This window comes from Sitodiplosis mosellana, unplaced genomic scaffold (assembly GCF_009176505.1).
Source record: "Sitodiplosis mosellana isolate CC-2019 unplaced genomic scaffold, AAFC_SMos_1.0 Smas_scaffold_11, whole genome shotgun sequence".
NCBI classification, from domain to species: domain Eukaryota; kingdom Metazoa; phylum Arthropoda; class Insecta; order Diptera; family Cecidomyiidae; genus Sitodiplosis; species Sitodiplosis mosellana.
This window is the reverse complement of record NW_022595253.1, coordinates 3,408,086-3,428,965: the sequence shown is the minus strand read 5'-3', so window position 1 is coordinate 3,428,965 and position 20,880 is coordinate 3,408,086. Positions and strand designations below refer to the sequence as shown.

Sequence of the window (20,880 nt, the reverse complement as noted above, 5' to 3'; positions counted from 1 at the left end):
AAATCGGTCAAAAACTACTTGGAAAATAGCGGATGGGAAGTTTTGGCTCACGCCCCGTATAGCCCAGACCTGGCTCCTTCCGACTACCATTTGTTTCGATCGATGCAAAACCATATGGACGGAGAGCGGTTCTCTTCAGTTGAAGAAATCCAAAATTGGCTCGATGCATTTATAGCCTCAAAAGATGAGGAATTTTTTAAGGCAGGCATCCGTCAATTGCCCACATTGTGGCAGAAGGTCATCGCTTCCGATGGACAATATTTTGATTGAAATGTAATTTCATTTTGGTATTCAAATAAATGTTTGAAAATTTAAAAAAATCGACAAAACTAATTCCCAGACCCAATAAATGGACAATTATTTGCATTGAATTTCTTTCACATGCTGGTGTGCATTTATCCAGACGCTTGTCAACCGATTTAAGGTGTAACACTGATAGCTCGACGAAAGTTTTGTTTATTATACAGCATGTTGCTGTCACATACAAACACCGCTGTCGTGTTGTCTGTCACATTGAAATTCTTTTGGTTGCAACTTTCACAGGACTATTATCCAGCACACATTCCACACAGAACAAAGGAGGGGAAACTACTATTCTGTCATGCGCAATGCAGAAAACACACTCTCCTTAATCTTGCAGTGAGTTGTTGTTGTTTTTTTTTCGTGTGTGGATTGTTACATCAACTGTTTCATGCCGCGTGCATTTTGAACGCTCAACATTACGAAATGTTCAGTGTACACTGTACACTGTGGATTTTTGGTTCGTTCTTAAATTAGCAAAAATCACTTTTGTCCTCGCGTCGACGGAGTTTTTGCTGTGTTACAAGTCAATCGGTTGTGCTCCACAATTCACGCGCCATATACCCAGCCACGACCGACATGTATGCGAACGTATTGTGTTGTTGATTCAGTGCATTCAAACTGTGGCGCATTTCCAAATGAAATACACGGATTTCAGGGTGAGTAGTGACACCGAGTATCAAGTTACAAATTCGAAAATTGCTCCGAAATGACTGGCATTGCGTTCTTGAAGGTGCTCGCGTTGCTATCAAGGGCAATGAGCTCAACTCGTAAAGGAAAATTGAGTTGGGGTTTTTACATTTCGTAGCGTAGATTTTCATAAGACTTCATTCGAGAATTTCGAGTTGAGATTACCTCAGAGAATAAGTTTGCGACATGATAAAGTTTAGACTTGTGAAACAAAAGCAAAAGTTCTTGGGAGAAAAATCAACAATTAGAATAAAAAGAACGTCGTCGAGAAGGAGTTCAAACGTTTATGGGGATTTTCGAAGGAAGATCTTTTCATTTCAAGTATTTCGCATGTCATGCTCGGTGTAAGGGGTAGTAAATGACTGCGGTTACATTCGGTAAATTTTGCCATTTACAAGCATTACCGGATTGAACTCGAAAACCTCACCAATTCGTGTACATTTCCCTCATCACCTGCGAAACTATTTGCTCATTTTTATATGTAGCGAGCTCCATTTCCACGAGCTCATTCGATTGCAGTTGAGAGTGCGTGAATGACAAGGACACTTCATTGTACTACCGGCGAAAGGGAAATTTGAGCAGAATGTACGACAGCTGCTAGACACAGCTATTTATGGTTTATTATGACGAAATCTGAAATTTTATGCACAATTCTCTTCGGAGAATACCGAAAGAGAGAGCGAGAGCGATCAACTCCACTGAGCCCGAGACCATTACAACAATTCCCATTAAAGCGTCTTTGTGCGTTGTTGGTATACCGTGTACAAGTCGAACATGCATCAGATATGAAATTGTCGCCCGTTTGCTTTCGCCCTTTGTGTGTATGAGTGTATGAGTGTATTAGTCACAGTTTGTGTTCCGGTTGCTTTGTTCTATGCATGGAATGAAACAATTGTTTCGTAATAGTTGAAATAACAAAAGAGTCGACCTTTTGCCAATGAACGTCAAAAGTGGTTGCAAAGTTTGGCGTGTCCAAAAGCGCCCTTCGAAAATGAAAAATTACCCAGATTTTATGAATATCTACTGATATTTTAAAGAACACGCAAGCAAAGGTGTATTTTGGTGAATGCGGTATGGAAAAAGACGTTGGTAAATCAAGAAGCTATAAAAATAAAATCGAATTCGGATTGCGAGTGCAATTAAAGGGCTATTTTGAAAAGTGAGCGAACGAGCGAGAGGGTGTGAGAGACGAGCGCATACAACACGAAAAACGACAAGACAAAAAGTACCATAAAATCATTTTCACTTGTACTGCTTTTTAAATAGCTTTAGTGCAACAATCAAAAGACCGTTATATGAATTATATAAAACCATGCGAATTGAGCTCAGCGGCAACAGAGTGGCAATAGAATGTTGATTGTCGTAAGGGGAAATTGCAGCACTCTCAACAAATCCAGTGCAGAAGAGAGCAAGCGAGCGTATGATTGAAGGAGAATTTCAATTCAAGCACTTCTCCTCGAATGGATGGGATGCATGGATACAGGCCATACGTGGCACGCGTTCTCGTGGTTCGTTTCGTTTCATTCACATTGTGAAAACAAAACATTTCACCATCCAAAAAGCAACCGTACGAACGACAACAAATAGACACTCTCACACGCGCTCGTTCACTCACTCACTCGCACCGAGACTCGAACAATCAAAAACGAATAAAAAGAAAAACAACACATAAACTTTATTTCTAGCGAGACTTTGGCATTTTCCTAGCAGTGTAGTATACGCTTCTGGATGGAACGGTAGTCAAAAATAAACGATCCAACGATACAGATTTCTTGTTTGAGTTTGTTTGTGAGAACGATTACGAAAAAAATACCGACCCGTTGTGTGAACAAGTCGCAGTCGATACAACAATAGGATCTTTTTTGGAACGTTGCATTTTCGGGTTTTCGTTTGAAGAATAAGGAGCAAGAAAACCAAACCACGATTAAACACGAGATGAAAAGAAAGGCAAATTTTACCTTTTCTGACAACGAACATTTTTAGTGCAGTCGCTTGGAATTTCGCTGCATCGGATTTTAGCAAAAATAAAATAAAAATAAAAACAGAATTGCTCTGATAGTAACAAGGAAAAAAATTCTCTTTTCAAAAACTGTGACACGGAATATTGTCAACGTCTGTTTGAAATAAGTTAAGTGTTTTATTGACATTTTATGCTGAATACTGAAAATCATTCGTACATTGTTTCCAGTTTTGGATTGATTTGTGAACGGAGGGAGAAACAGCGAAAGCACACACGGATTTTATATGCGTATGCATTGCACACGCTGAGTGTGAACTCTCTGTACCGAGTGAAAAATAAACATTTACTGAAAATAAAAGAAAAATGCAAAGCATGTAAAGTCAAGTCAAACAAGAAACGAATATGGAATCGACAGTGCGATGGTATCTTTAGTGTGTATCAGTTTGCAATTCAAATCGCTGATAAAACAGACAAATAGGAGCGAGAAGAAAGCCACATTATTACCAAAGGGGTGCATGTGAGTGAAATTGAACAAAAGAATACAAGAGGAAAAAAAGTTATTTATTATACGCGAATCACTGACAGAAAAAAAAGTGGGAGTGAACACAGAGAGACTGACTGTGAGAAAAACCGACAAACAAAAAGTTTTTAAAAGGAGTTTATGAAAAAGCAGGTACGCGCTGTGTGTTTGTTTACATAAAAAGGTGAAATAAAACTTAGTGCACAATTGAATGCCGCATAAAGACTATTGACGCACCGTGAGACAGAAAGAAAAGGGAAACGCACCGCAAAATCAACCGACTTAAAATACAAAAGTAAATATTTTTTTCCGCTCTTAAAAAGTGTTTGTTATTTGTCTTGAAAATAATTTGTAATTGTATCAAGCACCGAAAGCCATTTGGAAAATTGCAAAAATAATGGAAACGGGATGATTTTGGCTGACAAAGCATCTATTGTATTATTAGCATCGCGTGAATGGAATTTATCAAATATTCGGAAGTGAGTGAACGAATTTGGTTGGGCAACAGATAGGATGAGAGTGAGAGAGACAGAGAGGAAAAAGGGAAAAAAGCCCGTTACCGCTTTTCTTTGTCTTCTTTTCAATCGAAAGCGAGTTCTTTATGTTGCTCTACTTTCGCGCTTTGGTTTTGCTCCTGAAAAATGTATTACATCATTTATTCAACAGTTCTTTTTTTACTTTGTCCATTGAGTGTATGCAATATGAGAGATACATTTACAATTGCGCTGTAATTTTTAAGTCATTTTCAATCTGGAAACTAATTATCATACACGATGACATCAGAGTTCATTAGTGGGCTTGGTCGCTCCGAATTACTGCCATTTCAAGTTTAATACATTTTTGTTATTCTGATGAAATCATTGGGCTAATTTTCACCGTGTCTCATTTTTTTAGTCTCAGTCTCTTACTGTTCGCATTGTTGTTGCCGCGACGAAATGTTTCAAATGAATAAAATAAAATTATCGCAGTTCGCAGTCATTGAAGTGGTACGAAGCGACGAATGGATGAAAACAAATTTCAAACAACAACAACAACAACAACAAAAACCAAAGCGAAACAAACAAAAAATAAACGAGATAACATTCAGATGTATCAAATGGATAAAAAAAAAGAACTAAGTGGAATAAATTAAAAACTGGTATAAAAAAGCGTGAGAGAGAGAGAGAGAGAACGGGAGCGGGTGGAAGAAAAAAGAGAGTGTAGAGAAAAACAAGAGTTTTTCCTCGGCTTTGCCCATGATAATCATGCAATAAGGCTTGAGAATGAATGAATGAATAAAAAAACGGTGCAGCAAGTACTGTAAGATAGGTTAAATATATTCCGATTCAAGCAAAACCCAACCGACAAAAGTTGTATTTAATACACAAAAAAAAGAACTAGCGAATGATAAAAAGGAGTGAAATGTATATGTAAATGAACACAGCAAACCAATATCTCGAGAATCCGAATCGAAAAAGAAAAACTAAGGGAAAACATTCATTCCTTTTCATACTGCTATCGCGTTGCTGCACAACTTTTTTTCCTTTGTGTGTGTATGTATATGTTTGTGCTTTCTGTGGTCTCTCTCTTGTTCACTTTTCCGATTGCGAGTATGCAAAAAAACGAGAAACTTTTACGACTAAATTATGATTTACGTAAATAGTTAGTGTACTCAATTTTTTTCTCTTTCTCATTCGGGTTTGTGTGTATGTGTCTTATTTTTTCATTTAAATATTAGTTTGCTCCATTAAAATCATCCCGACCATAGTTTTGGTCGTTGGCTCTGCATAAAGTTACTTACACAGATACACATACATTTATAATCCAAAACAATACAGCCAAACGTTCAACGGGTTGCATTGAATAAAGTAACCAAGCTTGGGAATTACCGTTGTTGTTATGCCCCACACTCACACACGCGCGCGCCCGCTCGCTCATTCGCCTCACGAACTCCACTTTTCTGTAACATTGTTTCAGGCATAATAGAAATTACGAGCGAATAGTAGCGAGAAAACTATTTTACACTCAGATAAACGCTCATTCATTTCAAACTATTCAGCCACGCCATTTAGTACGTATGCCATCGAAATGGACCAAGAACTAATCAAAATTGCGTATGCCATCGTATATTGTGTATTATATGGGCTGCGAGCGCATACACAATTCGATGATATGTTAATGTAGCCATGGTTGAATGGCATTTTATATGCAGCATATGTGTTTCCATTCGCAAGCGTATGCGATCGAAGCATCGGTTTTATAGCTATTATATCCGTGATCGTTGCCTTTTCCCATCATCATCATCATCATCGTCGTCGTCGTCGTCGTTGTCGTAGCCATCGGTTGTCCTGCATGCACAACATTAAACACACCAGCAAACGCATAGTCGGGCACTGGAAACTTTAACCATATATTAAACAACAGGAGCTTATTTGTCGGCAGCATGAAGCTGCTAAATGTTTGAAATTTCGGTGCTTGCGAAAGTCATGCGCCATTTTTTAATCGTATCTTTTGCCATTCGATGGGCAGATTATAAATCCTTGTATCTTGACTTCGGTGGCCATCGTTACGGAATAGTTATTTCGTTGTGTAAAAAGCAAAAGTTATTTCGACTTTATTAGAGAGAGACTCACACTACATGCACAGACGCATTGAATTTGAACGAGAGAAAGTGTGAGCCTTTGTGTTTCAAATTCTTTTTGCAGTTTTCCAATTCGTATTCGGCTTTCGCACAGCGTAACTTTCCTCCGAATGCGTATTCGGCGAGAAACACTTTTGTTTCGAATTTTTTTTCCATTTGTTTGTTTTATTTTTCAATATTTGATTCTGGTTGTGTGTTTGTGTTTTTCTCTCTCTTCGACGTTTATTCGATTCTCATACACAACGAATAAAATAAAGAGCTTTGCTTCAACTCCACCATTTGGAAAGGCAGCAACAATATGGAATGTTTTCCGATATGTTTTCTGAGAGTTTTGAGAATTTTAAGTTTGTGCTTTCGGTTCTTTTTTTCTCTCTATTTGTTTTTCCCTATTTCTTCGATAAGTTGTTCGAGTGTGTGCTCAAGCGATTTTCTTTAAAACAAATACATCAACGATAACGACAATATCCACATTCACACACACACACAAAGCAAGATAGAGAGCAAAGAAGCACACATCCACCAGCATCGAGATGGGTCGGCGGTATGGACATGGGGTAAAAGAGAAAAGTGGCTCAGCACAAAGTGGAAGTGCTAAAGTAACAGAGAAAACGGCATTGTGCCAGGCAACACACAGCGTAAAATATTATTCTCTCAATACACACTTTCGTTTTGGGATTGTATTGAATGGGATTGTATGTCGTATTCCGTTTTGTAAGTAAGGTGGTGTGCAATCGGTCCTTTGTCAACTTTGTTTTGCACAACGAACGAATGAGCGGGCAAGCAAGACATAGTGCAAGAGAAAGAATGAGAGTCGATTTACGTGCTTTCACATTCTTAAAGTAGCGCGAAAGATATAAAGTGTGCTGTAGGCCCGTTTCGTATGATATTCATTTGTCGTTTTCAAGCCACGCCGAATGAGCACAAGACGATACAGAAAGAAAGAAAGAAAACAGCAGCGGATACGATGAAGAGAAGAAAAAAATTTACTACGAGGGAGAAACGGCGCGAATGAGATTGTGACTGAACTGAGCGATTATCGTTTAAACTTTTTTGAAGGATACAATCTCGGTGGCCCACACGTGAAAAGAAAACATAACGCAGTGGAATGTCTTCACTAGATGCGACTGGAAGGACGCGAAGGCGAAAGCGACGTAGACGAGAGGGAGAGGAGAGAGAGGAGAGAGAGGGAGAGAGAGGGAGAGAGAGAGAGAGAGAGTGAGAAAGAAAAAACAAACGAGAAGACGGTAAAATGAAGTAGTAACAGCATTTACACAAGATTTGTGGCCAACAGAATGAAAGTAACGGGAATAAAAACAGAAACAAAACATAGAAAAGGAAAACCAAGAAAAATTGTGCCACCACGACAATATAAGCCGAGGTACGAAGGCAAATAAAATCACGAGAAAAACGACAAGGAGAAAAAAAAATAACATCAATGTCGGCCAACCATCACACCATCCTTATACAATGCTCACGCAAAAGAGAAGATGAAGAGAAAAAAAAAAACATAACAACCCAACCAAGCAGTGCGGAGAAAGAGAAGGGCAGAAAAAAAAAAATGTTTAACAAACACACACCACAATAAATACAAGTAAATTATGTGAGACGCGCGGCGATAATAATCGTGATGTTGATGTTATAATGTGTTCGCTTGGCTGGTTAGACTGACTGACATGCTCCACTCTCTCGTTGTTTTTCTGTTCGAAGAGTGAAAATCGAGAGTACGAGGTAGGATATTTGGTGCGCCGCCGGTGTGTATTGTGCTCTCTGCCACTGTGGCAATCGCTCGGAATGCTAAATGCTACCAACTTAGATGATGCCTTTGTGAACTTATTTTCATTTTGTTCAAGGTACAAGCACACACACTCACTCACTCACTCACTTTTTTTCGTCGATTCTCTTTGTTTTTTGTTTTCTTTCATATATTTTTTGTGTTGCGCTCCGTTGTCCTTATCGTCAATGAACTGTCATTGTCGCCAGTGTTTCCCTTTTGTTTTTCGTACATGCCATTGTATGTTCGTCCGTTCGTTCGTTTCGTTCATTTTCTCTTTGGATTTGGTCGTTGTTATTGTTGTTGTTTTTTTCTTGTTCGTTATTTTTCATTTATCGAGGGAATTGAAAAACAATGGCACACACGAACGCAATGTAGTGTCCTCTTCAAATCGTTTAATAATAAATAATAAGAGCGCATAAGAAACAAAAACATCGCGTTAAGGCCATAAGAAATGGCAGTCAGTGGAACAACACGAACAAAAGCAATCACTTTAGCAATCAACATACGTTAAAGTTAGCTACTGTTTCCTACACAAGGCAAAGAATGGAAGAGAAAAAAAATTATATTACGATAAAAACAACAGTGTGAACAGAGCAACAGCAAAAGAAAAAGAAGAAGGAGAAGAAAAAATTGGAACGTGAAAAAAGCGAAAGCTGAAAATAAAAGACGCACTTATAAATACATATCAAAAATATGTTACCAATTTTTTTTTCGAGTCGGTGTTTGTTCGTTTTGCTTTTGGCAGCGCGCCTTTTTCTAGCCGCTGGTTTTGTTCGTGAAAAAAAATGGTGCGCTCAAATGCGAATAATTGCAAAAGTCCATGCGACACATTCCAAACGTGCTAGAACGGTTCCCTTCTGAAATGTTGCTGCTTTCATTGGCAGCAATCATTTGGATTCGTGAGCAATGCGAAAAATGGAGAATGAGGAGGAGGGCGACCCATTTGAAAGTTACTTTTTTTCGACATCGTCCGTTCTCGCTTTGTCTCTGACGAAAAACGTATCGCCCCAAGATATATCATGTTCATAGCATTATAAATGTATGCCTGCACTGCACACTCACCCTTCGCAAAAATGCTTCTGAACTCCTCATGAAACCACACGATATAGATTCGGGCAGCCCCCAATGTGTACACACATAACAGGCACACAGCACACTCCAATTCCATAGACCAAAAATTTCTTATTACATTATATTTATAAGAATATAATAAAACCATTTCGATTATAATGGGAAATATGTTGAAGGTGTGTTGCAGTGGGCTCTTGTGGTGCGGTGCGGTGCGGTGTAAACGTGAAGGTGCTATTAAGTCAAGTGTATTGTTGTCCGTGTTATTGTGGACGTGAATGTGGTCTCGGTTCAGCAGTGCAGTAACTAGCCTCTCTCTCATTCGAACGCTTTCATTCCATCATTACAATTTAGTTTTCTTTAGATGAACAACGATGCCATGTGAAATATGTGCCGCAAGTAATAATAATGCCTTTTTGCCTTCAATCCTGAATCAAAAAAAAGACAATCGATCGCTGGCGCACAACATTTTATTGACATACGCAAACAGCAGCAGCAGTAGCAACAGCACCAGAGCTGATATGTTGAATAATCTTCACCTATCAAACGTTCAAACACATACACATACACATACACATTGTACTTGGTGCGGCATGACTGACTCTCTACTGGTTTCATTACCGTTGGGAATACATGCTGATGATGCCGAGTCACTAAAAGAGTCAAAGTCAGGAGAATCATTCATCGGATGAAGCCAATCGACGTGCACGAATCAATGTGATTGTAATTTGATGTCGAAGAAAATCGAATATCGACTACGATTTTAGAGCAAATCGAGCCTAAAAGCGATCAAATGTAAATGAAATCAAACAGAAATTCCGACAAAAAAATGAAACAGGAATACGTGTGGTTGTGGCACTGATGAGAGCAAACTCCAGGCGGAGAGGACGACGACCAAGATTGCAAGAATATCATTCACTCTCCGGTTGTCATTCACATTTTGGTCAACATGACATTATTATTGTTATTATTATAATCACTGTGGAATCGATGAATGAATGCTGTGTGCGCTGGCTGTTGGGAATTTACTTGACAATAACCTCTGCTCCGAACCCCAAATCAATTACATGCGAGAATTCATTTGTTAAGTCATGTGTGTAAACAGCAACTCTTTTCACGCCGTTCCAACAATAAATGGATAATAACGATAGTAATAGAAAACCCTCCGCCACAATAAGCCAGCAAACAGGAACAACATAGATGAACAACGAACGAAGCCATAAGAATATCGAAGCAAATAATTTTTTTTGTATGGAGTGAATATCAATATCACTCCACTCAAGTATCAATACGGCTAATAACACTCTAATCGGTAAATTATAATTAAACAATGGTGGCCAGCCCATTGTTGTTGTTTTTGCTGTTGTCGGGTGCCGTGTGCATCACCCTAGGACCATTTCACGGAAATACTTTCCTGGATTGAGTGTATGTATGTGTATATGTGGCTGTGTGCAGCCGTTGCGTGCGGCCAAATATTCGACACTCGTTGGTATCATTTTGTATTGGAAATGTGTATATGGACCTCGACCGTCTCTATCTACTCAATCAAGTGTAACATTTGATTTTTCCTATCTTTTTAGTGAATTGACATCAAAAGCACCGAATTGTGAACACACTCTCTGTGTGCTACCAAAAGCCGAGGACACAAAATACCAATACCAATGCCAGAGAACCAAGTGTATCTCACTGTCTCTATGGTCGATACAATCTGATGATTTTGATTGTGATGCTATTGTTGTGCCGATTTCCTCTATAATAAGATATGCCAATTGTGTCGTTGTGTCATTGCTTCTCAATGCTCGCCGCCTACCCAATACAGTATTTAATAGATATTTCCTTTGAATGCTGCTGCTGCTGCTGCTTGTGTCTTTTTGGCTCTTTACATTCTTCTTTTTCCGGCTATGCTTCCATTTGGCCGGGGTTCTCTCTCTCTTTTTCTCACTCACTCCACTCGAATGGTTGCATTTTGTTCTCGCATTTTGATCAATAGATTGTGAAGTCAATAAGGGAATGAGTGCGTACATTGTGCGTGCTACGATAGAATTCGACATTCACATGAAGAGCACAGATAGAAGAGAACAAGAACATAAAAGATATAATCTCTTCTAAATCAATTAGGTTCACCTATGTTATTCCATTACTATAATTTCTTTTGATATTCTCTCGCTGTGTGCTCCCTTTTTCGGTTCGATTTGTTCCGTCATCGTCATGCACCTTTTTACCGTTCGCCTTTTTTTTCCATAACTGCTTACTTCATCGTTAGCGTATTTTGTGTTGGAGTGTGTGTGCGTGAGCTAGCGCGCGCACCCATTCGTTCGCTTTCGTTTCCTTTCTTTTTGCGTGACATCGGTTGGAATAACATCCGAACGAGCAAAAATATTCGCATTTGCATTACCATTTCAGAGTACACATTGGCTCGGCATAATCTCCTTTTCGATGATCAGACGACGTCGACAACGGCAACGATGACGACAACGACAACAACAACAACAAAATGAAAAGCAAAGACAAGAAAATGCAAACGAAGCAAGAATCGCTTTGGCGAGCCTAAAATGATAAAGTCTTTCTTCTTCTGAACCGTTGTTCAAGATGATTTCATTTCGATGCAGAGAAATTCCAGAGTCTCTATTTTTGCCGCTTTCAACATCTTCGTTGCGAGAGATTCTAGTGATGTTGCCACTGCTGCTTCTGCTTTCACGTCAATTCCTTTTTCTTCTCGTTTTTTTCTTTCTTCTCTTCTCTCAAGCGCATTTTTTGCTACGGAAGCATACTCGCGACTTATTTTTATATGATTCCCTTTAATGGCGCTTTACATGAATTGGATGAATGTGTGCCGGGGAAAAAGTCGAGAGATCTCTATGCTCATGCCATCTCGTTCGTTAGCTTGCAGCCAATGCGATAGACCCTACATTGATCTAGTTTGCAGACTGGGACGAATAGAGAGAGAGAGAGAGGGAGGAAGATGAGGAAAAAAATTGTGAAGAAGCAAAATACGTTCGACTCAAGACAGATACTCTCGCAGATATTCGCATAAACAAATTTATCCTATTGTAGTCATTTAAATACATTTAAATTTGTTGTATGTTGCGCTTTCGAAATGGATGGGCGACTGGCAGATCGGATGTCGGTTTATGTTATTCATGGATTTTTATCCAAAATACAAATGGAAGCGATATTGTTATTACTATAAATTGCATATATGCATAATTTTCTTTTTTCCACTCCACCTCCGACTCCTGCCGTTCGCTTTTCTTCATCCAGCTTTTCGATCACTTTACCAAGTCGGCGAGATTTTGATTCGAAAAGCAAAAAGAAAGAAAGAATGGAAACGGATGCAAATGTATTACAAGAATTGGTTGACGAAAACGAGTGCTCGTTTTCTGCTGAAATTCATGAGCCCTGTTTGCCTGTCATTCAACCTTTTCGAATGACATGCATGCAGATAATCTCACTCGTCTAACCATATCACATTCACACATAACACACATCCACATTTGTCGAATTGCTGGAAATCAGTTTTGGATGGCTTTTAACTAAAATAGAATGTCCATTTCGAAATGAAATTATTTAGTTTTGCTGTATTGTTGCCAATGGTATTTCGTCCGAAATAGAACGAAATCATTTCATTTTCACGATCATTTCACTCAGGCATATATATATATAATTTCTAACGCTCCAAAAATTCCAATGACCGGTGCAATCATTTCACAAAATGAGTTTTGCTGCATGAGAAAACTATTATTGTTAATGTTTTGCGAAATAATTTGTTACAAAACCCGAATATCTCGTTGCATGTTTTGATTAACAAAAACTATATGGAAATAATTGTTGAATCCATAACATTCTGCCACCATTTACTGTACACCATAAAATGCAGCGATGCGTTCAATGAATGTGTTGGTTATATGGGGCACAAAAAAATTCCGATTTCTGACGCAATATTTTTTGGCGAAATGTAATAATAAATATGCATTTTATGGTGAAAAACAATTTAAAAATTAATATGTTACATAATTCGAAATCAGAGAATGCAAATAAGAATAAAAGCATCAAAGATGCCAAATTTGAAAGCAAAGCGTGGCTAACTCGTATTATTGAGGGTGCGTCGAGGATAATGTATACATCGCAGCAAAGTCGTTGGCTAAATGTGAATGCAATGAAGAAAAAGGCATGAAAATTGAATGGAATAGCTGAACAGCATTGGAAACATTTTTTGCGAGAGAAAGTGGCCGATGCTGCGGAATTACCGCCTTTCGCGATGCAACGAAAGCGATACGGCCACAGTAGAAACATTCTCAAGGATTCATGAAACGATAAAGTGGAACAGATAAAGACAGAATCAACGACGTCGGTTAGAGTTCTGAGCCAAAAGTAAATGCCTTAAACTTTTCTTTCTCTCTCTCTCTCTTTCTCCCTGACTTTTTCTCCATATCTTGCTGTCTCTCTCTCTCCGCTTTTCGCTTGCTACTCTCCAGCGAAACAACAAAATGCATTATGATTTCATAAAGCCGAAATCGATAAACACAACAATCGTAGCAGCACATAATATTCGCTTTACGCTTAAAGTAACTTCCATTCAAAGTGCATTGAGAAATTGAAGCCAGTGTCTAAATCATGCAATCATTTTACTACTAAAAAATTCATGGCAATCAATATCAATAAAAACACCAAAAAAACGTTTGTTTTTTTATTTTTATCTGCCCGAAAGTATTGAGTGAACATAAAATCCCCATGCTTTGTTTGCATGCATTTGGCCCGATCTCGATGTTTCAGTCTATGAACGTAGCTACGACTGGTATTTGTACATTTGCCACACAGATACATACATATAGAAAACAGCCAAAAATATGATTAGCTCAACATTTATTCGGGCATTTTTCCAGAAAGCCGATTGCTTTTTCTGCGCACAATGTTGTATCCTTAAACTCATCCCGTTTTGCCTGTTCAACTCCCTTTTGCATTCAGTTTATCGTTCTCTCTCTCTCTCTCTCTCTCTCTCTCTCTCTCTCTCGCTCTTCTTTTTCTATCGTGTTATTTCGTGTGTCTTTCAACTTTGTTCTCGTTGAAAAGTTTTTCTCATTTAGCCGGTCTAGTGGCTTGCTATGGATTCTCATGCCATTGCATTCGATCCCTTTCTCTTCGTTTGCCGTTGTGCTCATTTGCTCACTCGCTATCCCTTTGTTCTTGAACCAAATACGTTTCGTCTTTGTTTTTTGTACTTCTCTGCATTTCCATAAATTGGATTTGAATTTTTCTTTTGTTCTTTGCGCTTGCATATATAATACTTATGAAGATTTTTTACTTTCTTTGCTCGCTCGCTCGCTCTTCTTACTCTTTCTTTGGCCATAACTCCTTGCCGTCGAATCATAGTGTTGTGAAATCATAGTAAGGCTGATATGATTGCATTTCCATCCAATATATTCTATGACATTTCAATTTTCTGTTTTTATTGGTGTTTGGTGATGCATTGGACGATACCGCAAAAGTCACCACAAATACAATCACCGCCTTTATGTGTTGTCGCCTTTGAAAGGAATTTCTAATTAAGAATACTCATTTTTTTTTCTCCTTCTTCGTTTTTGTGCTTCTTTTCTCATTTATGAGCGGCATCATTGTCATTGGCTTTGTTGTTCGATTTTTTTGAAATTCATTTTGCGATCGCATACGCTTTCGTTTATTTTCCATTTAACTATTTTCGCTTTGGTTATTGACGCTGTTTTATTCTTGTTTTTTTTTCGCTCTCTATTTTTGCTTCATTGCTGCCATTTCAACACTCATCGTTTTTAATTGAAAAGCTGTTACGTCGTTGTTTATCCTAATGTAAAACGTGTGAGATGCCGGTTTTCTCTCGTCGTGTCTCTCTTACTTTCGTTTGAAATGGTCTATTTTATATTGAACACGATAGCTTCGAGTTTGGATTGCATCGGTCTGGTAGCTGTGGTAAATGATCATTTAGTCGTTTCAGTGAGAAATTTTCTTTTGTGGCGTGAGGGGTTGTCTCCTGAAACCTTGATACACACACTACCATCTGTATAAAACTCTATGAGAATGATGGCGATTGCAAGACAGGCTGAAATGACAGCAAAGAGAGCAAATGAAAAACAACAAGAAGTTGAATGAAATCAGTCATTTGAAATGCTAACAATAGCCTGGCACAATCCAAATTGATGATTGTATGCGATAGGTGCTTGTGGCATATTTCACAGCACACATTTTGACAAGGGGCGAACCACTACTGAAAACCGGTTTTCAGTACCTCCTATATTAGTTTTCAGTAGCGGTTCAGTTTTTTCAGTACCTGACTTTTATTGAAATTCAGTATTGTCAAAATTTCTTGACACTTTTGTTTTATGTTAATTTTCTAACATTCAAAATGAAAATTGAACGTATTTCATCCGAATTAAAGTCCATTCGGCGAAAATATAGTCAGTCTATATTTGAATTAGAAAAGTCTGAAGACACAATAAAGAATCTGACATCAGAAAATAGTGATTTTTATTTTGTCGAAAAGATAAAAAAATGAAGAAATTATATTAAAATTAGAAGACGATAAAAAGATTATTTCCACTCAGTTGAAAGAAGCGTTAGAAAAAATTGGTTTGCTCGAATCTGATATTGCCAAATTGCGAGAAGGAAGTGCCAATAACGTCCAAACCAAGAAAAAAAATCAAATTTCAGTAATTTTGTGTTGAATGAAAATTTCCACGGCATTGATGTGTGTATCATCAACTCTTTGAAATGTCAGTGCATCTCTGAAACCACGAAGACTAAAACCAAACGAAACAAGAATGGATTTTTTACATTTAAATGTTTTTCGAAGTATTAATTTACTTATTTCCAATCTATTGAAAACCCGTTTCTCATATAGTTTGGCACTTTTATTCAAATCTTGTTTAATTTTATTCTTAAATTCTACATAAATATCCATTTTTAAACTGTATGGTGTAAATGATATAAGTCAAGTGTCATAGTTTGACGTATTCAATGCATAAACTGACACTGAAGTACTGAAAACCGGTTTTCAGTACTTTTCAGTATTAAGAAAAAAAATTCAGTTGTTTTCCGTACTTTCAGTTAATTCAGTAGTGATTCGCCCCTTGCATTTTGACTCGATGCTGCTTGCCTTCTCGCGCGTGCTTTCTCTCTCTACCACCGCAGCTGCTTCTCGTTCTCTTGATTGTGTAACGTTTGTGTTGTGTGCTATGAATTTGGCCTGAGATATACGATAGATGGGCCCACACAATCGATTCGACTCGTGTACACAGGGAGTGCATGGGCTTCTGATATTGTTCAAACCACAGTCGAAAGCCATTACAGCGTTTCTCGGCAAAAATGTCATTTATTTGCTATTGGAGACATAACACACATTACAATTTCGCATCGTATCTGTCGCTTCGATCCGTGTGCTCCGTCGTTCCCATCGTCCACCGTTTTGGGTATCGTTGGTTGGCTGGTGAAAAGAAAAAATCGGCGCTTAACGCTTTGCAAAATTGCAGAATGTGATACACTGTGTCGCTTTTTCCAGTCCTGTTTAATATCAAATTCACTGTGAAAATGTACACGGACACTCTGTGTGTAATGACGTAATTAATGGTGGCACACGATGGTGTGTGTTCAGTGGCTTTTGTCTTTCAAATGCCTTTTTTCTCTCTTCCTCCCTCATCTCACTTTCTATCACTTGGTCGTTGGTTGGTTCGCATTTCGATAACACGTTTTGTTTGTGCCAATGATTTAGCTCAGCGCCACCATTTAGAGTGTTAATTCTGTGTTGCGTCTCTATTGCGCTGGCCATTCCAAGGGGCAAATCACTACTGAAAAGACTGAAAGCATTGAAATCCACTGAAAACAACTGAAAAATATTTTCAGTGTTTTTCAGTATCAAAATGGATCGGTATTTTTGACAGTTTAAATTTGTTTTGACAGATCTGCCATCTATTCATTTTTCTCCTCGAATATTAATGCCATTTTCAATACTTTCATATCCTAATACATTGGGCACTGAAAGTACTGAATTCAATTTTTCAGTAGTAATTCGCCCCTTGGGCCATTCCGTTCACCCTCAACTCCTATTTTTGTTGTATTTCAATTAAAGAATAATCAAATTGTTCAATTTGGAGAATCATCTAATATTAATAGATAAGCAACGGTTAGTCCATTACGATTTTCGAATATAATCACTAAATTCCATGTTCCCGACTAAAACATGTGTATGTTGTGCGCACAATTATTATGGCCCATACCATAGCACGCACATACATGCTATACACTTTAGCGAGCAATCGTTTATAGCAGCCATAAATTCAAACTAGATTTTCGATTCCAATCCATGTGCACGCGGGACCCGGTGAGTGTTTTAGATAAGGTGCTACAAAATTGTGTAATGTACTATCTCGTTCCAAATAGATACACACGCACAATGTGTCGCACAATTCATGCAAAGTTATTTAGAATTTTCAGGAAATGAATTCAATTTAGGAAAATAATGAACGGTTTGACCTTTTTCGAAGCACTAATCGCTGAAAAAACACACACACGCACACCATGCTCACGATTGAGCTTAAAACAAATGATGAATCGTTGCAACTGACATTCGATTACTCCGATCATCCTGGCTCAAAATTGTTTTTATTTTGGTAAAAGATTGAAAAAAAAAACATTTTTTCCGCGGTGGAAAGCATTTGCCCGAGTGAGCAAGAGTTACGAAAGAGCTGTTATGAGATTCAGATCAATTTGCCGCTTTCATACATGTTGGTGCTTCTATTTAAATTGACTTGGCCGTAGCATTTGATATAGAAATGGCATGTGGCATATGGTATTCCGTGTTTTACCATTGAAACGCTTTAAATATATGGAGCGGTAAGTGGGGCTATGCTTTATGGGTGACAAAATAAGCGCGCCTACAATATAAAGTTTGACTATTTTTAGTTGCGTAAACGTCATGTTCAGTTCATAAAACAATGGGCACACGAATTACGAATTGAATTGCTTGCAATCAATGCCGCACTTCATACGTATATACCGTATATATTATACGAATGTAACGAACGATCGAGATTAGACTGTTTCCAATATATTTTATGCACTTTTCACCCGGTATGGAAAATCCACGATAATATGGAAGATTTAGCGAAAGCATATTGGAATTGATGTGTGGCACAAAACCGCATGGATTTTCGCATTGATCCCTTCCCACTCGATTCGACTGTACTAATCGACTTCATGTGTCGCATTTATTCAATAAAATTGAAAACTGGCGCACGGAAATTTTCCGCATATTTTCTATATATCTATAGTCCAGTGTTTTAAACAAAGCTCAAAATGTGCAATGGCTAATGTGTTTTGTAGCGCTTTTTTTGTTTTTAATTCCGATCTAAACGAGAAATTCGCAATTTGGAATGCATTCTCAACAAGAGCAACAACTGCAAAATCAGTAACAGTAGTTGCATCGATGGGGCAGCTCTTGTATTTGAACGTAATTTGGTTCAGTGAGCTCTTTTTTCCTCGGTGTGTGCGTTGATTCCGGCAAAGTTAGCGTCTATTGCATGCAACGTGATGTAGTTTCACGACGCATGCAATTGCTATTTCATGCATGTCCTCCTATGAATGTGTTGTTGCCTATTTTAACGATGGTCCACATATTTTCAGTTATATATTGAATTTGAGTTTGGATTTCGTGAGCCATCATGTACGTCATTTATTGCATTCGCTCGATGCCTAGCGTATACCACCATAATTTGAGTTTTCGTGAGCGCTCTTCACTCAGCCCTCGTTTTCTACACGCTTTTGGAGGTTTTTTCCGTTGTCATTCATGTTTTGCACGCCCATACGATTCTCGGCCCATTTGAATTTGCGCTTTTATTTTTCCCTATTTTTCGGGGTTTCGGTTTTGTGTGCGAAAATCTCGTTTTCCATTAATTTATCAGCCATTATGGTTTTTGCAAATTGGCACACCGAAGCCTGGGAAAATGTTTATGTCGTTTTATATCAATTTTTGAGCCGACAAATTCGCTATTCCCACATACATCCACACCGCCTCCCTCCCAAAAAAAAACACATTCGATTAGATGAGGAAAGAGAGAGAGACAATAAAAAAAACTGCGGCTCCGGTAACCAAAACCATACCTAACCAAAACCGAGTGTCAGCAACAAACATCCACAACGCAAACTTAAATAAAGTCGAAATGAAGCGAATGAAACCCAAACCGAAAACAGCAAACTGAAAACAGGTAGTAGTTGGCCATGGTTTGTATGGATGTATGTCTGTGTGTCTTTATTCAATTATAAAATATAAGCCGAATTGAAATAAACGAATTCACAGAACGTTCGGGGTAAACATTTGCAAAGAGTCGACACCAAAAAGATCCAATAATAAAAAAAGCATACATGCACAGCACACACACACACACGCACATACACACACACGCACATACACACACACACACAAATATAACGCTGGCACACATTCAGAACATGAAAAACTGCCCAACAATATCAGCCTAGAACATGGCATAAAGCGATACATGGGGAAACAGAGGAAAAAAGGAATTAAAAATCCAAAAGGACATTAGAACCGTTTACATAATATGAACCAGCAGTGAACAGTAACACTAATCGGATATGGCAGATGAGAAAATACAATGTCAGTGTTGCACGAAGTATTTTTTTCTTCTTGTTTTTCGTACAATTTTTCCCATTTTTCGCAATACGCAACCAACGTGCTCAACATGGGATTTTTACTCATCATGTGTGTGTATGTGTGCATTGGTTGTGTGACTTTCTTTATGAGGATGGTGTTGGTGTGTGTGGTGCGGATGTAAAAAGAGACATTCATATAATCCGTACGATTCGCACACCGAAACTAAAATCTCAACCACGACGCCTAAGAGGAGGAGAGTTGAATGGAGTAGGCCACTAACTGAATGATTACAATTCACAATGCTCGCACCTTGGCTGACCATCGGGTAAACAATTCCATCTCTTTAATGGAAAATACAGGAAAAAGAGCGGCACTCGTAAAACTAAGAACAGATACAGAGGCACAGGGCAGCAACAAAAAAGGACACCGTCAACATAAACAATGGCAATGATGACGAGTGAAAAAGAGAAGGAGAGAAAGAAAGAAATAAAACGAAAGATAGGGTGAGAAAGTGAGAGAGAGAGAGAGAGAGAGAGAGAGAGAGAGGAACAGACAGGCCAAAAGCAGTCGAAGTAGGAAAAAACCCATTAAACGATTGCTAAGAATTGTAGTTTCGTACTTTATGTTTATCCGGTTGTTGTGTAGTCTTTGCTGTTTGTTTGTACAACGGCTCCAGAGAGCACACATCGATTCCATAGCCAGCGGTATCCAATCTAGTTATATCGAATTACACATATTCAACATTCTACGGTTGAAGAGGAGCTTACGACCGAGGCAGCCATAGTTCGAAATGTGTACGTACTATGTAGTATCGCATCGAAGCCACACATTGTGAAAATGGATGAAGCGGTAAGGGTTTTTCGGTGTTTCACAACAACAACAACAACGATGACGACGACGACGTTGATTCCTAAGACTATGGTCGATGTTTGCTGGTTCATCCGTTCGTTCGTTGTTTGCATTTGGCTTGGAAAAAGTGTGTGCTATATGTGGCCGACTGACTGTTGACTGAATGCATGCAGATCCAGAGAAGAACAAGGCAATCGGTGTGCGCTGCACACGAATGAAAAGGTTATACGTGTAGTATGTGTGTGTTCTAGTGGCCGTTTTAATTTAATCAGATGTTTGTTGCTGGTCAGAATACGATTACAAAATTGTCGGCGGTATGTAGTAGTTTTCCGATAGTTTAATTCTCATCCATATTTTTTTCTACCACGCTATCTACATCGTCGTCGTTGTCGTCGTCATAGTTGATTTTTCTTTTCGATGTGTTCCTCTTTCTCGGCAACACTTGCACTGTATGCAATGTGTG

The 20,880-nt window shown here is 38.4% G+C and overlaps 1 protein-coding gene across 1 annotated transcript in view; it reads left to right on the top strand.

Annotated features, from left to right (window-relative positions):
• The first annotated feature begins 2,698 nt into the window (after window positions 1-2,698).
• LOC129567495 (uncharacterized) overlaps window positions 2,699-20,880 on the top strand; it is a 60,027-nt gene continuing 41,845 nt past the window's right edge. The window contains exon 1 of the mRNA XM_055444461.1: window positions 2,699-3,765. The gene's annotated coding sequence lies outside the window, so the exon portion shown is untranslated. The remainder of the gene's footprint in view (window positions 3,766-20,880) is intronic.